We start from the raw sequence: 14,686 nt of genomic DNA, 5'->3' as shown, positions 1-14,686 counted from the left end.
CACTTGAGGGTTTTTGTCAGGGCTCAGGCATCAATTCTCTCACTGTGGGTTTCGAGAACAGTAATACACAGCAGTGTCCTCAGTCTTCAGGCTGCTCATCTGTAAGTACAGCTGATTCTTGGAATTGTCTCTGGAGATGGTGAATCTTCCCTGGACAGACTGGGAGTAGTATGTGCTACCACCACTGCTGCTAATTTCTGCCACCCACTCCAGCCCTTTCCCAGGAGCCTGTCTGACCCAGTCCATGTAGTAGCTTCTGAATGTGAATCCTGAGGCTGTACAGGTCAGTCTGTGAGATCCTCCAGGCTGCACAACTGCAGGTTCTGACTCAGTCAACACAATCTGAGAATGAACATCTATGGGGAAAAAAAAAGAATTGTTATATATTAAAAAAATAATCTTTATAAAAGGGTGAATCTTCCCTCGACAAAAAAGCTATTTGAACTTGACGAAAATTAGCTTAAATTAATAACCTTTCTATGAGTATTGAAAATACCCACCTCTTAAATACATGCAAGTTAAGATTATTGCAGTGAGAAAAGCCATTGTTGCTGGTAGAGACTGTGGTCTGTAGAGAAACTTCAGTCCAGACAGCCGACACTCTCAGCTGTTTCTCCTCCAGTGCAGTGAGATAAATGAGGCAGGAAGCCCTCTGAGTTTGCATGGACTCCTCCTCATGGGATGGGCAGTGTAACACACAAGTTAAATACTGAATCACACACTGGGAAAGGAGACCTGCTTTCTTAAAGATCATTAAATCTCTCTCCTCTTCCTCAACTGAGTGGTAAAATTCAGTAATGTCTGGAGTTATTTGTTTTTCTGTTCAAATTCATTCAGTTCATATCACTGCTCAATAGCGTCTCTAATGACACCAATGAATCAGTAGCTAAAATGTTGTGTTTCTTTGTCAATGTCAGAACTTGTTGCTCTCGTGACATGTACCCTTATTTGCCAGAGGTGAAATTATCATCATTCTAAATACCAAAGTCAGGAATTGTGTCCACATAAGTTCAGTGATATTGGTTTTGCTGTTTTACATGTGACTTTATTTCTTTCATTGTGAACTGAAGGCGAGTGTTTATCTGGACTGGATGGGTTGGTACAGCAGATGGTTTCAGTCTCCTGGATCTGACGGTCACTAGAATCTCCTGCTCTTTCCCCCACAGCTGTGCTGTAGCTCACCATGGGCTTCTATGTGCTCTAACATCCCTTATCAGTGTCTGCCCCCTTCTGGAGCACATTGGCAAAAACAACAGTCTCTATAGTTGAAGGACTGAATATTGTCCAACAGTGAGTAACAGGTGCAAAAACAGTTGAGAAAAATGTGGTTTCTTTATTATTTTTTCCATATTCCTTTAGTTTTCATGAGATATTAAATTGGAAGCACTGTATTTTTTATTAATTCATCTATTCTAATGAATCACAAAATATAGCATGTGAAATTGGAACGAAAGAAATTTTTGGCCTCAGGTGAAAAAGTGAAATCTGTGAAAAAAGAATCACATTAGTTATCGAAACAATACTGTCATGTGGTAAGAAATGTCTCAGAATGCAGAGTTCTAATATAAGCAGAGGAACATTAAGAAGAGCACTGAAGTTAAGATCTCCTTTGTTTGAATTTAATAGATTTTGCTTCAGGTCTGTCCTTCATTCTGACTGTAATAACTCTTCATCAGACAGAGGAGATGTAGGATGAAATCAGTGTGAGTTTGCATTTCCACTTCCCAGAGGGACTGGTCACGTGGCAGAGGGCATAAACGCACAATCAGGCGGGGAATCTACCCTGCAGATCTTCAGGCAGATTCAAATCATGCTTATGTGAAGGTAATTGCTGTTTCCAGCTTCTATAACTATGGCCGGTGGTCGATCAGCAAATCAATCATCCATTCTGCCCGTGGCCGTGGCAACATGGTATGGGGGATTTTCAATACCATCGAGTCGTAATCTCACACAATTTACCCTGTTATTAGCAGGGTAATTATTCCTGTCTCAGCCACCTCAGAGTGCTTGACATCAGAGGTAGTTCACCCTTTCTTAACTGTGCTGTCTCTGTGCTTACGCTTCTCGAGCTCTGCAAGATTCTCCCCTGCTTTGTGTGTTGTTTATTTTTCCTCTTCAACCTTCGGCTTGTTTATGTACCTCCCAGGGTTTTGTCAGTGGCTTCCCATGTACGACCCGGACCTCCCGACCTTGACTTACTCTCTCTAGTGTTGGGCTCTTGCCTATTATACTTCCTGTTTAGATTTTCCTCCAGTGCTTTGCCTGTTCAACTTCAGCTGTGCACCTACATTCTTACAAGCCCCCCATGTAACAGAGGCGTTCTTTCTGGACCCTATGCAGACGACACAATCCGGGGATGAGTGAGGAAAACACGGGGGAAAAAGCATGCAGGAGTCGGGAATGAAAACAGGCGGCGTGTCCATGGCGTGCAGGTGTTCAGGGGGCTGAGTCTGGGGCAAACCATCCAAAACTGAGCCCAAATGGAAATCCAAGATGAGGCAAAAGTCCAAAGCCGGGTGGTCCATCCGAGACTAAGACAAACAGGATTAAAAACCAGAGCAGGATCTGGTGGAGGGTCGGGGGGAACAATGGGGGAATAGGACCAGATGCTCCAGATCCCGGACTCTCTTGATATGGGAACCAATGCAGAGCTCAGAACAGAGTGAGTGTCTGGCTTCAAAGGAGGCAGGAACAGGGAGCAGGTGCACAAAATCAACTCAAAAGTGAAAGAGCCGGAGCACCCTTAAGGGGGAGGGACTACAATCGTGACACCGCATGGCTGCCTGGCTGCACAACTGCCTGCTTGTACACTCACCTCTTCTTGATGGACCTTTGTTTTCCAAAGGCCAAATTACAATCATTCAAAATATTAAGATGTGTTTACATGAGCTTTATAATATTCATACTGCTCTAGTACATATGACTTTATTTGTTCTGTCATTAACTGAAGGTGAGTTTATGTCTGGCCTGGCCAGGATGGTACAGCAGTTTTAGTCTCCTGGGTCTGACAGTAAATCTCTTGCCCTTTTCCCCACAGCATAAGCTCAATAATATCACATATGAATTTATTTGTTCTGTGATTAACTGAAGGTGAGTTTATGTCTGTCCTGGGCAGGTTGGTACAGCAGTTTCAATCTACTGGGTTGAACAGCCAGTAGAATCTCCTGCCTTTGCTCTGTGGCTAAAGTTCTGTGCCTGTGGCTGGATGGTTGCTCGTTCATATCCCGCGGCTGGCAGAGGAATCCTACTCCGTTGGGCCCCAGAGCAAGGCCCTTAACCCCAACTGCTCCAGGGGCGCCATATAAATGGATGACCCTGCGCTCTGACCCCAAGCTTCTCTCTCTGTCTGTGTGTCTCATGGAGAGCAAGTTGGGGTATGCGAAAAGACAAATTCCTAAAACAAGAAATTGTATATGGCCAATAAAGTGATCTTTTTCCCTACAGCTGTGCTGTAGCTCATGGGTGTGTTTGTGTGTGAAGGAGTTTTATTCTTCCGTGTCATATATTTTGTTTGCATACAGCTCCACCTATAGACAAACCAGAGTGTGCATTGCAAAATGCTGAGCCAGCTGTGCAGCCTTTAGACGTTGAGTTGGGTTTTGAAGGAGCAGGAAAGAGCTCGGTACAGTTTGTGCAGAGCTCTCCATGAATCCCCTGGAGATACTCAATTTCGGACTCATGAGGGTTTTTGTCAGGGCTTAGGCTTCGATTCTCTCACTGTGCCTCACGAGCGCGGTAATACACAGCAGTGTCTTCAGGCGTCAGGCTGCTCATCTGTAAGTACAGTGTGCTGCTGGAGTCCTGTCTGGAGATGGTGAATCTGCCCTGATTTGTCTGGGGATACCGTATGTCGCCACCACCAGTACCAATAACAGCCAACCACTCTGTGAGATCCTCCAGGTTGCACAACTGCAGGTTCAAACTCACTCAACACAATCTGGGAGTGAACATCTATAGAAAAAGAAGAAATATGTAATTTCACCAGTTTTGAAAACCTTCATATCAAATGTCAGAGTGGTAGCAAACGTGTGAGAATAATCACCTGTGATGCACAGTTGCTACAATCAGCGCTGTTAAGAGCTTCATTGCTGATTGTTCAGACTGGAGGGTAAAGAAGAGAAGCTGACTGGCTGCTGTTCAGTCTCTCAGCTGTATCATTAATAAGAGGCTGTGAGTTTGCATAGGAGCCTCCTGCAGGGGTGGAGCAGAGCTGCACAGCCATTAAATTCACTGACACAGGACATTGGAGGCAATGGGCTTCTCCAGTATTCATCCTGCAGTGTCAGCAGAATCACTTTTACATTTTATTACATTTTTTTCATAACTCCCTTTTACTTGTGGCAGGTCTAAAAAGATGGCACAGGAGTAGAAATCTTGAAAAATCGAAAGCATTGTTTTCATCAGTAAAATGTATTTTTTATTTACACAAATTGTTATTTACACAAACAAGTTAAGTCCCCTCATGTGACAACAGGAAATAGTGGTTATAAACGTTAAAGAGAAATTTAGTCCAAAGAAATTTCCTTTATAACTTTCTGCTGTCTTTTTCATTTTTAATACAATCATGTATTACATGGATCCAAATAAATATTTAAAAATGGCATTCCATGTTCCAGACACTACAATCTGACTTCCAAGTGTCTCCTGAATAGAAACACTGGGAGTCATTACTGAGTCTTCTTTCTCTACACTGTATATTAAGACAGAGTATTTTTATTGAAGTACTTGAGGGAGATACTTGGAAAGCCTGCAAGACTGCAAGACTGAAATGATAAATGGGGTAAATTAAATGAACTGTTTGGAAGATAAGCATCTGCATGAAGTGCTGTGTTAAAACTTGAAGCAACGACAGCGAGCCACCACAAATTGTATGACAAAGTGCACCTGAGCTGGAGGGAAGAAAATGAAACAAATGCCAAACAAGGACATACGGACGGAGAGTAGACTTTGGCTTTGAGTATTTTGTCCTTAGATCCGCCTTTGAGCCAACATGTCCAACCACATCACCAGCGGCATCACAATATAGTCAATGAATAGGAACAGGTAACCTGAAGAAGGCTCCACAGATGAAACGTTGTGTTTCCTTTCTTTTCAGCCTGGAATAAACCCGTAACCTGTTCCTTTGCAGCCTCCGCATGCTGACGCAGCTACCTATTTCAGCATATTTAATGAATAGTTAATAAATAAAAACGCAGCAAGAACTGGAGTTTTATCACAAATATTATATACATTGTTACTGAGACATTCATGAAATGTATTGATATAATAAGGATTTCCACGCAATCAGAGACCTGCAGTAAGCATTTAACAGAACACAAACAACCAGCCACTTGTCAAACGGATAGCAATTGCAAAAGTAGATTCTCTAAATTTACCAGCTGTTTCACTTTCAGTCCTGAGCTAGTTTTCACCTACAAATCAAGAATCTGATTACACAGAAGCAAAAAAGGAGAAGTTGTGGTTCTGAAGCTGATTCAGTGTAATAATGTTGTGTGACAGTGTCAAAGTGCTTGTACACAGGGATACTGCCGAGTGCTTTCATGCATTTGGGTTTTTGTTGGGCCTCAAGAATTAACTCATAGGACAACTGCTGAATGTGAATCCTGAGGCTGTACAGGTCAGTCTGTGAGTTTCTCCTGGGTTTTTAAGTGCCAGTTCAGATTTACTCAGGACCAGAACAAACTGAACACCCGCAGAAAAAAAAAGTCATTTTTTCTTTATCAGACACTTTTTATTTAATTCTTTATAAGTCCCTTAACATCACACAAGTCATCAACCATATTAGAATAAAATCTGAAATCCTTTCACTCATTTCATTCCTTACATTTTATAGCTGCTGTGGTGAATAGTGTATAGCACACTGATCTTCATGTTTAAAAATGGAGAACAAAAAGAATAGAGAAGTGATTATTTTGATGTGCTGTATTGTGTCCTGAGAGTCTGAACAGGCCAATACAAACTGCTGTCGATCACCATGCTCCTCCCACAGGGGCAGAGTTACTGTACCCAGACTTAAGTGCCCAGTGCAGCACAGCAAAGGTCTGACACCTCAATCCAGTCTGTCGGTGCTGCTCAGATCCTAGTGAGGCTCTGGGAGGAGGTGTGTGAATTCTGTCAAGATTTGAATTCTGGCTCCTTGCATTTCAACTGTGAACATTTTCGCTATCGTACATGTAGGTCCATTGCAACATGTTCGTCTAAGACTTACTGGACGTTTTGATAGATTCATGTTAATAAAGGCTGGAGTGTGAGTGAGAAGACCTGGTGTGTATAAATGCTTCTCTGTTTCCTTCTGCACAGCTGAATCAGTCTGTCTTCATTTCATTGCTCCTGATACATGAAACTGGTTTGCTAATGTGAATCAATGCAACATATCAAGAGCTTATGTCTTCCTAAATTCAGCGTTAAATCACTTGTTTAGAACTGATCTTGATAAACGGGTGCATTGGTTTGTAAAATGAATTTGTTTTTAATCTCTTCTCAATTTGTGTACAAGTGATTAATTAAATAATTGAATTAATATTTTTAGTAGTATTGAATAATTAAATTAAAATAATATGATTGTATCCCTAAAGACACACACCTCACATGTGATCTAACAATGCGTAACGAGATCTTGTTTTGAAATTCTCTCTCTTTTACATCCTTGTTTAATATTTTTGATCATTCGTTTTGGAAAAATAGCATAAAACATGTTATAATGGATTTATAACTTTTCATTTTTTTCTACAGGTGTATTCTTAGATTTAAGCATAAATTGCATCTGACTAAACTGTTTTGTGTTTGAAACTATTGAAAATAGAAGGAAATTATTAATTTTCCCAGCAAGGTGATTCAGAATACAGTAGTACAGTACATCTTACACGCCTCAGGACTTGACTGTTCAGGATGAATATTAAATGTGAACACAGTGTTTCCTTAGTTAAACGTTTTTGGCTGCTTTTTTTTGTTCTGTGACTCTAATCTTCTGAAATCTTTAGATATTCATATCCATGACTATACTATAAATATAAGACAATAATATCTGGACAAAAACATTCTGTGAATAACACAGATAAACATTATAATCTGCTTAATCTTTGTATATGGAACAATGATATGGCTGAGTGATTTCAGACATTGTTGTGGGTTTTTGTCAGGGCTCAGGCTTCACTTCTCCCACTGTGGCTCTCGAGCGCAGTAATACACAGCAGTGTCTTCAGTCTTCAGGCTGCTCATCTGTAAGTACAGCTTGTTGTTGGAATTGTCTCTGGAGATGGTGAATCTTCCCTGGACAGGCTGGGCATAGTATTTACTACTACCACTCCAGCTAATAGTAGCCACCCACTCCAGCCCCTTCCCAGGAGCCTGTCTGACCCAGCCCATAGCATAGTCATCAAATGTGAATCCTGAGGCTGTACAGGTCAGTCTGTGAGATCCTCCAGGCTGCACAACTGCAGGTTCAGACTCAGTCAAGACCTGGGACTGAACACCTGTGAAGAAAAATAAAAAAACAATTTGTGACCTTTTTTTGAAGTTGCATCATTTGTTTCAAAGCTGTTAATAAAGTAGTAAGAATGATCACCTGTGAAGCACAGAGTTGCTACAATCAGCGCTGTTAAGACCCTCATTGCTGATTGTTTAGACTGAAAGGTACAGAAGAGAAGCTGACTGGCTGCTGTTCAGTCTCTCAGCTGTGTCATTAATAAGGGGCTGTGAGTTTGCATAGGAGCCTCCTGCAGGGGTGGACCAGAGCTGTACAGCCTTTAAATTCACTGACACAGGACACTGGAGCTGATGGGAAAATTAATTCTAGATACCATTGTAGTGTGCTTGAGAAATAATAGCACGGTTGTCGCAATAAGAATTAGGGGATGAATATTTCTTGTGTGTCAACTCTTTTTAGTTATTGCATTCCAGACAGCAAAGCTGATTTTTTAAAACTGATTCTGAAGATGATGAATATGTCATGGACAGTCTGGGAGTAGTATATTTCTGTCACCTCTAATATTGACCACTCACTCCAGTTCCTTCCCAGGAGACTGTCCTGATATAAATGTATTAAGAAATAATCCTCTACTCCAGTGGAATATGCAGTGTCATGTGATATTAAGGCATATACAGTATATGCTGTGGTACTCCAGGATGAAGAGTTCATTTGAAACCCTTCAAAGCTCCTTGCACTTTCTTATAATTATGTAGTTCTGTTTTCATTAATCCGTCATTCAACTGCTTGAGTGTACAGTATATATGATTCTCAATATGAATTAATGGATCCTGGTCTTAATGGAAGAGCACGATTGTTAAGACAATAATAATACCTGTTAAGAAATGAAGTCTGATCCTTGTCCTGATACAGAACAGACTGACATCCTCTAAGCTACATTGCAGAATTTACTGTGAGACATTTTCCTTATCACTTACTGCCATCTCCTGGTCACTATAGGAGTTTCATCTAGATTGTTCTGCAGCAGTTTTATGCCTGAGTACCCCCAGAGTGTTGACTTACTGGAAGATTAAAAGACTAAGCCTGGTTTCGAGACAGATCTCTAAATGATAATTGAGTAAAATTACAAAAAAAAATCATTTCTCAATAGTATAGCAGAAATGTTTATTAAACGTTGTACAAATGTATTGTTTTTTTCTGGCTGATAGAACACCAGTCATTTTAGCAGTTGGCACGTTGACACAACTGAGTGATTTCAGACCATTGAAAGCTTTTAATAAAAACAAGTGTTAAGACGTCACTTCTCTCACTATGAATGATAGGTGCAGTAATACACAGCAGTGCCTTCAGTCCTGAGGTTGTTCATCTGTAAGTTCATTGCGTTGCAGGGGTCCTGCCCAGTGCAGCACAGTGAAGGTCTGACACCTCAGTCCAGTCTGTCAGTGCTGCTCAGATCCTAGTGATGCTCTGGGAGGAGGTGTGTGAATTCTGTCAAGATTTGAATGCTGGCTCCTTGCATTGCAACTGTGAACATTTTCACTTGCGTACATGTGGGTACATTGCAACATGTTGATTTAAGACTTACTGGACGTTTTGATAGATTCATGTTAATAAAGGCTGGAGTGTGAGTAACAAGTCCTAGTGTAAGTAAGTGCTTCTCTATTTGCTTCAGTACAGCTGAATCAGTCTTCATTTAATTGAAGAAATTGCTTTGCTAATGTGAATCAATGCAATGTATCACATGCACTATTATAACTATTGCTTAGATATTTGTAATCATACGGTTCTCCTGAAGTTTAGATTTTGTCTTCCTGGATTCAGTGTTGAGTCACTTGTTCAGAACTCAACTTATTAAACAGGTGCAGCGGTTTTGTGAATTGCAATCTTTTTATAGTATTTTCTCATTTTGCTCAATTTGATCTTGTGTTTAAGTTGAATCTCTCTTATGCCCTCATTACATTTTTTTCATCAGTAACTCAGTTTAGGAAGATGGAAGTTAAACATTTACAGTAATACAGTATTCATCGCCTATCATTTTTTAGATATGTATTTTCAATTTTGAATATAAATGTTTATAGCTGACTTTTCTGATTATTGAAACTATGTAGTGTTTGGACATTTTGAAAATAGAAGGAAATTAATAGTTCTCTCAGGGAGACAATTCAGAATAATACAGTACTGTATGTGATACAGGCCTCGGGACTTGAGCTGGGTGAATATTCAGTGTGAGTACCGTGTTTCCTTGATTGATAGATGTTGACTGGTGTTTTTGTTCTCTGACTGTATTCTTCTGATCTTTACATATTTATATTGTTAACTGCATTATAGATATAAGACACTGTCTAGAAAAAAACATTGTTTGAATCACAGAAATGAACATTATAAATCTGCTTAATCTTAGTATATGCAACATTCATACAGCTGAGTGATTCCAGACACAGTTGTAAGTTTTTGTCAGGGCTCAGTCTTCACTTCTCTCACTGTGTATCTCTAGCACAGTAATACACTGCAGTGTCTTCAGTCTTCAGGCTGCTCATCTGTAAGTACAGCTGATTCTTGGAATTGTCTCTGGAGATGGTGAATCTTCCCTCTGCGCTCTGGCTGTACCATGATTTACTTGAATCAGGACAGATTCGAGCCATAAACTCCAGCCCCTTCCCAGGAGCCTGTCTGATCCAGCCCATGTAAGAACTGCTGAATGTGAATCCTGAGGCTGTACAGGTCAGTCTGTGAGATCCTCCAGGCTGGACCACTGCAGGTTCAGACTCAGTCAAGACCTGAGATTGAATACCTGTGAAAGAAACAGTATGATTTATGTACTTGAAAATGTAAACATTTTCAGTAGATGTATATTTTTGTAATAAGAAATCTAACAAATAAACCTGAAATAAAAATTAAGATTAAATTGCCACACGAAATCCTCACCTTTGAGAACTATCATCACCACACAGATGGTATTGAGAATCTTCATGTTTGTTTGTTGTACAGGGTGGTGACAGTGTTAGACCTCTGTATGAATCCCTGGTTCTCCTGTAGCAATAGTATCTGACCTCAGGTTCAGACTCTCCCTCAGTGACCAGACATAAATGCTCAGCAGATTTACATATTGCTCTCTCTCTCTGAGACACGGAATGTATAAAATGGGTCAACATGCACTACTTTTCAACATTAAGCTAAAAATACCACACTCATTACCCCGATGGCATTACACACACACTAAGATATCAAGAAAATGATAAACGAAGTCAATGTCTTGTAAAACTGTACTGAACAGTTGTACAATCAGACTCTTGAGCAAAGTGAAATGAAGGAAGAGGTGCTGTAATGGGATATTGTTGTGTTTTAAAGCCAAGGATGAAAAAGTACCCAGAAAATTATATGCGTTATCATTTTCTGATTTATTAATTATTATGAACATTTGTCCATTACTTCTGGATTTTTTCTTGAGTTCTGGACTAGTAGAGAACGAGCTTGGACATGAAATACTAGCATTTAAAACGCAAATGAGACAATTCTCAGGAAGTTCTGTAATATTGTGCAGAAAGTCACAGTCTCTTCTACCATCTCCTGTCATCTTCACATGTAGAAGCTCATTCCCTTATATTCTGCAAGATCTCAAGAATGTAATATGCTGTTAGTAACCCAGTAATATGTGTTCCACTGTAAAGATTAATTGCATGGTTATTAACAATACATGGATACATCAGTTCTTCATTTGTTTTGTGTGTTTTGCAATCATTAAAACTAAACTGTTGCCAACATATTACTTGAGATTGTTTTACCCACCAATGCAAAATGTATTGTAAGTTTCATTTGAAGAGTTAGAGTTGTGCTCTGCTGGTTTCTGTGTGGGCTTGACATTGCCTTGCTTCACTGGGAGTCTCGAGCACAGTAATACACAGCAGTGTCCCCAGTCTTCAGCTCTCTCCCCTCCAGGTGCAGCGGGTTATTGGAAGTGTCTTTAGTGATGGTGAACCTGCCCTGGAGTGTCTGCGCATAAACTGCGTCCGATCCACTCCAGCACTTTCCCAGGAGCCTGGCGAATCCAGTGCATCCAGGAACTGCTCATGGAGAATCCAGGGACTGTACAGGACAGTTTCACAGAGTCTCTTGGCTGCTTCACCTGAGGCTCTGATGAGGTTACTGGGTATGAACACAGTTCCTGGATCTTGGGTTTTATTCTGAAAAGGGGTAGTATTGTGGAATTATTGTGGAGTTTATTCCCGTGTTCACATGTGTTTTCACCAGGGCTCTGATCTGATATTTATTTTTCATAATTATTCATTATTATTGCCAGTAATCTCTGTATGTGAGTAAACAACTTGTTTTCCTTCCAGGGGACAGTCCTGCCTTGTGTCCTTTGATTCTGTGGTAGGCTCTGAGGTCCCTTATCAGGAACACACAGCTTTCTGAGAGTGGATGGACAGTATTATTAATACTTTATTTGTTTTAGGATTTAATCCAAGGAAATTACAGCATTGTGATGTTACTTTAAAAAAATAACTTTATAATTGAACTATTTTGTGATTTACAACAAAATGAAAACATAACATTTTCAAAATGCATTAAACCTAAAACAAAGTTAAATGACATTTGCAATAGGTTCCAGACACATTTAAGCACAGGCTGTATGGTGACCAACTAGGAAACATAATTTATCAATGCAGCCTGCTCTGGTTCATTAGAATGTGTTGATTTCCAGTGCTCTGCATTAGAACACTGATTCTTTAAAGACCATATGGGGATTCATTTGTGTTAGTTCTGATATGTACCTGGTTGAGATCCAGACCTCAAGACATTACAGTGTTTTTAATGAGGTTGTGGTCTGTGGTTTGGAAGTTTTTATCAGGGCTCCAGCTCTGAGTCAATCAATGTGCTCCATACTTCACACAGTAATACACTGCTGTGTCTTCAGTCTGCAGGCTGGTCATTTGTAGATTCAGCAGCCCAGCGGAATTGTCTTTGAAACTCGTGAATCTTCCACGGAGAGAGGGGATGGAATTAATCATGTTTCCATCTGGACTGATCTCCCCAAGCCATATCAGTCTCATTCCTGGTTTTTGACGTATCCAGGCCATCCAGTAAGAAGACAAACTGAACCCTGAAGTTTGGCAGGAGAGTTTCACTGATTCTCCACGCTTCTTCAGTTCCGATCCTGGCTGGGTCAGGACAATGTCAGACTTGACAACTAAGGAGAAAGCAGGAAGAGAAGATTGAGATTCATTAAAATCAGATACCTCTGTGATTTGAATTAAATTACAACTTACATGAAGTAACTACATACATTAGGAGTAGAACAGTTAAAGTCCACATGACACCTTATAATTCTACATGTATATCCAGCAGTTATATCACTAGCAGCCAACTGAAGCTCAGCAGGTCTGAGCCTGGCCAGTACCTGGATGGGAGACCTCCTGGGAAAAACTAAGGTTGCAGCTGGAAGAGGTGTTAGTGGGGCCAGCAGGTGGCGCTCACCCTGTGGTCCATGTGGGTCCTAAAGCCCCAGTAGAGTGAGGGGGAAACTATACTGTAAACAGGCACCGTCCTTTGGATGAGATGTAAAACCAAGGTCCTGACTGTCTGTGGTCATTAAAAATCCCAGGGCATTTCTCGAAAAGAGTAGGGGTGTAACCCTGGCATCCTGGCCAAATTTTCCATTGGCCCTTACCAATCATGGCCTCCTCATAATCCATCTATGAATTGGCTTCATCACTCTGTTCTCCTCCCCATTGAGAGCTGGTGTGTGGTCTGGCGCACTATGGCTGCCCTCACACCAAGGTGGATGCTGCACATTGGTGGTGGTGGTGTACCTGTAAAGCGCTTTGAGTGGAGTATCCAGAAAAGCGCTATATAAGTGAAAGACGTTGGGAAGATGCAACTGCACATAATGGCCAAAGTCTTGTTGCTCAATATGATTCAATTAGTATCTGTTATTATTGTTTTCTCTTGACCATGTCAGTATTTTCTGGAGATGTGAGGAAAAAAAGCACACCGCTTCTAGCTTTTGAAATGACTTCAATGGCAGGAAGACATTTTCCAGGTAGTGCCTCCGAGCTCGACAGTCAGCCTTTGGAGGAGACAAGTGTGGGCCGCAATTCGTTCAGTTTATCCACTTACTTTTTGAATTACTCCACATCGCAGAATAATACCCCTCAGTTGAGAAACTGAGACTACCTGTTGACTGCGTTGCTGTATATTAAACTCTGTGATGCAGAGTGAATACAGTATGTAAACAAAAGGAAGGAATACCATGTTTCAGAATCTGTTGTAATTTGCTCTGGACATGGTGTAAAATGATTTGAATTTCTATTAATAGATTTCAGTTATTAACTACATCATGATCCATGCATTCTTAAAATATACATCTCAGTATGTTTGTATTTATGTCAACATGACCAGGAAATTTCCTGTAGAAAATATATTTTTGCTAATAGATGGTGTTGGTTTCCTTAATATTAAGTAACAAGTAATAGGTTTATTCCATGCTGAAAAAAGAAAAAAGAAAACAACGTTTCATCCATAGAGCCTTCTTCAGGTGTCCATGAAGAAGGTTCACACCACGTCCGAAACGTTGAGTTTTCTTTCTTCTCTTTTCAGCATGGAATAAACCTATTACTTGTTCCTTTGCAGCCTACGCCTGCTGACACAGCTGCCCACCTTAATATTAAGGATTTGACAATCGTGTATATTCAGCACTTGTGGTTTGAGTCTGTAATGAAACTGAATAAATGCATTTAAGCAGTTGTAATGACATTTTTCTCTTTCATTTTAAAAAAAAATGTAACTGTTAATATAAACAGTTTGATTAATTGAATTCAACTTTATTGTCATTAAACTTACACAGGTGCATAGTATAATGAAAAGTGTTTCTCATTAGTAGCTCAGGTGCAGTATATAAATAGGACAGAAGATAAGACAATGGACAGTTACACAATAGCAATAACAGTAACATGTAATAACATAACATAAATAACATGTAATCAAGTAATCAAAACTGTGCAAAATTCCGCAAACAGAGAAAATATAACAGGACAAAAACAGTGCAAGGTAATTCTTGGAACAGTGCAAAAAATAGCATGGTTAAAAATAGTATGGTTAATTAATAAATATTAAATATTATAAATAATATTATAAATATTAAATAATATTAATTATTGATATTAATAAATATTATTATGCCTGTTACAGTTTTACTGGGCTATCGAGGAGATAGTACAATTTCGGCTTACATGTGTGTGTGGTGGTGTAGGAGTACAGTCA

This window comes from Lepisosteus platostomus, chromosome 6, assembly GCF_059453375.1.
Source record: "Lepisosteus platostomus isolate fLepPlt1 chromosome 6, fLepPlt1.hap1, whole genome shotgun sequence".
Taxonomy (NCBI): Eukaryota; Metazoa; Chordata; class Actinopteri; order Semionotiformes; family Lepisosteidae; genus Lepisosteus; species Lepisosteus platostomus.
The sequence above is the reverse complement of the archived record's forward strand: the minus strand, read 5'-3'. Positions refer to the sequence as shown.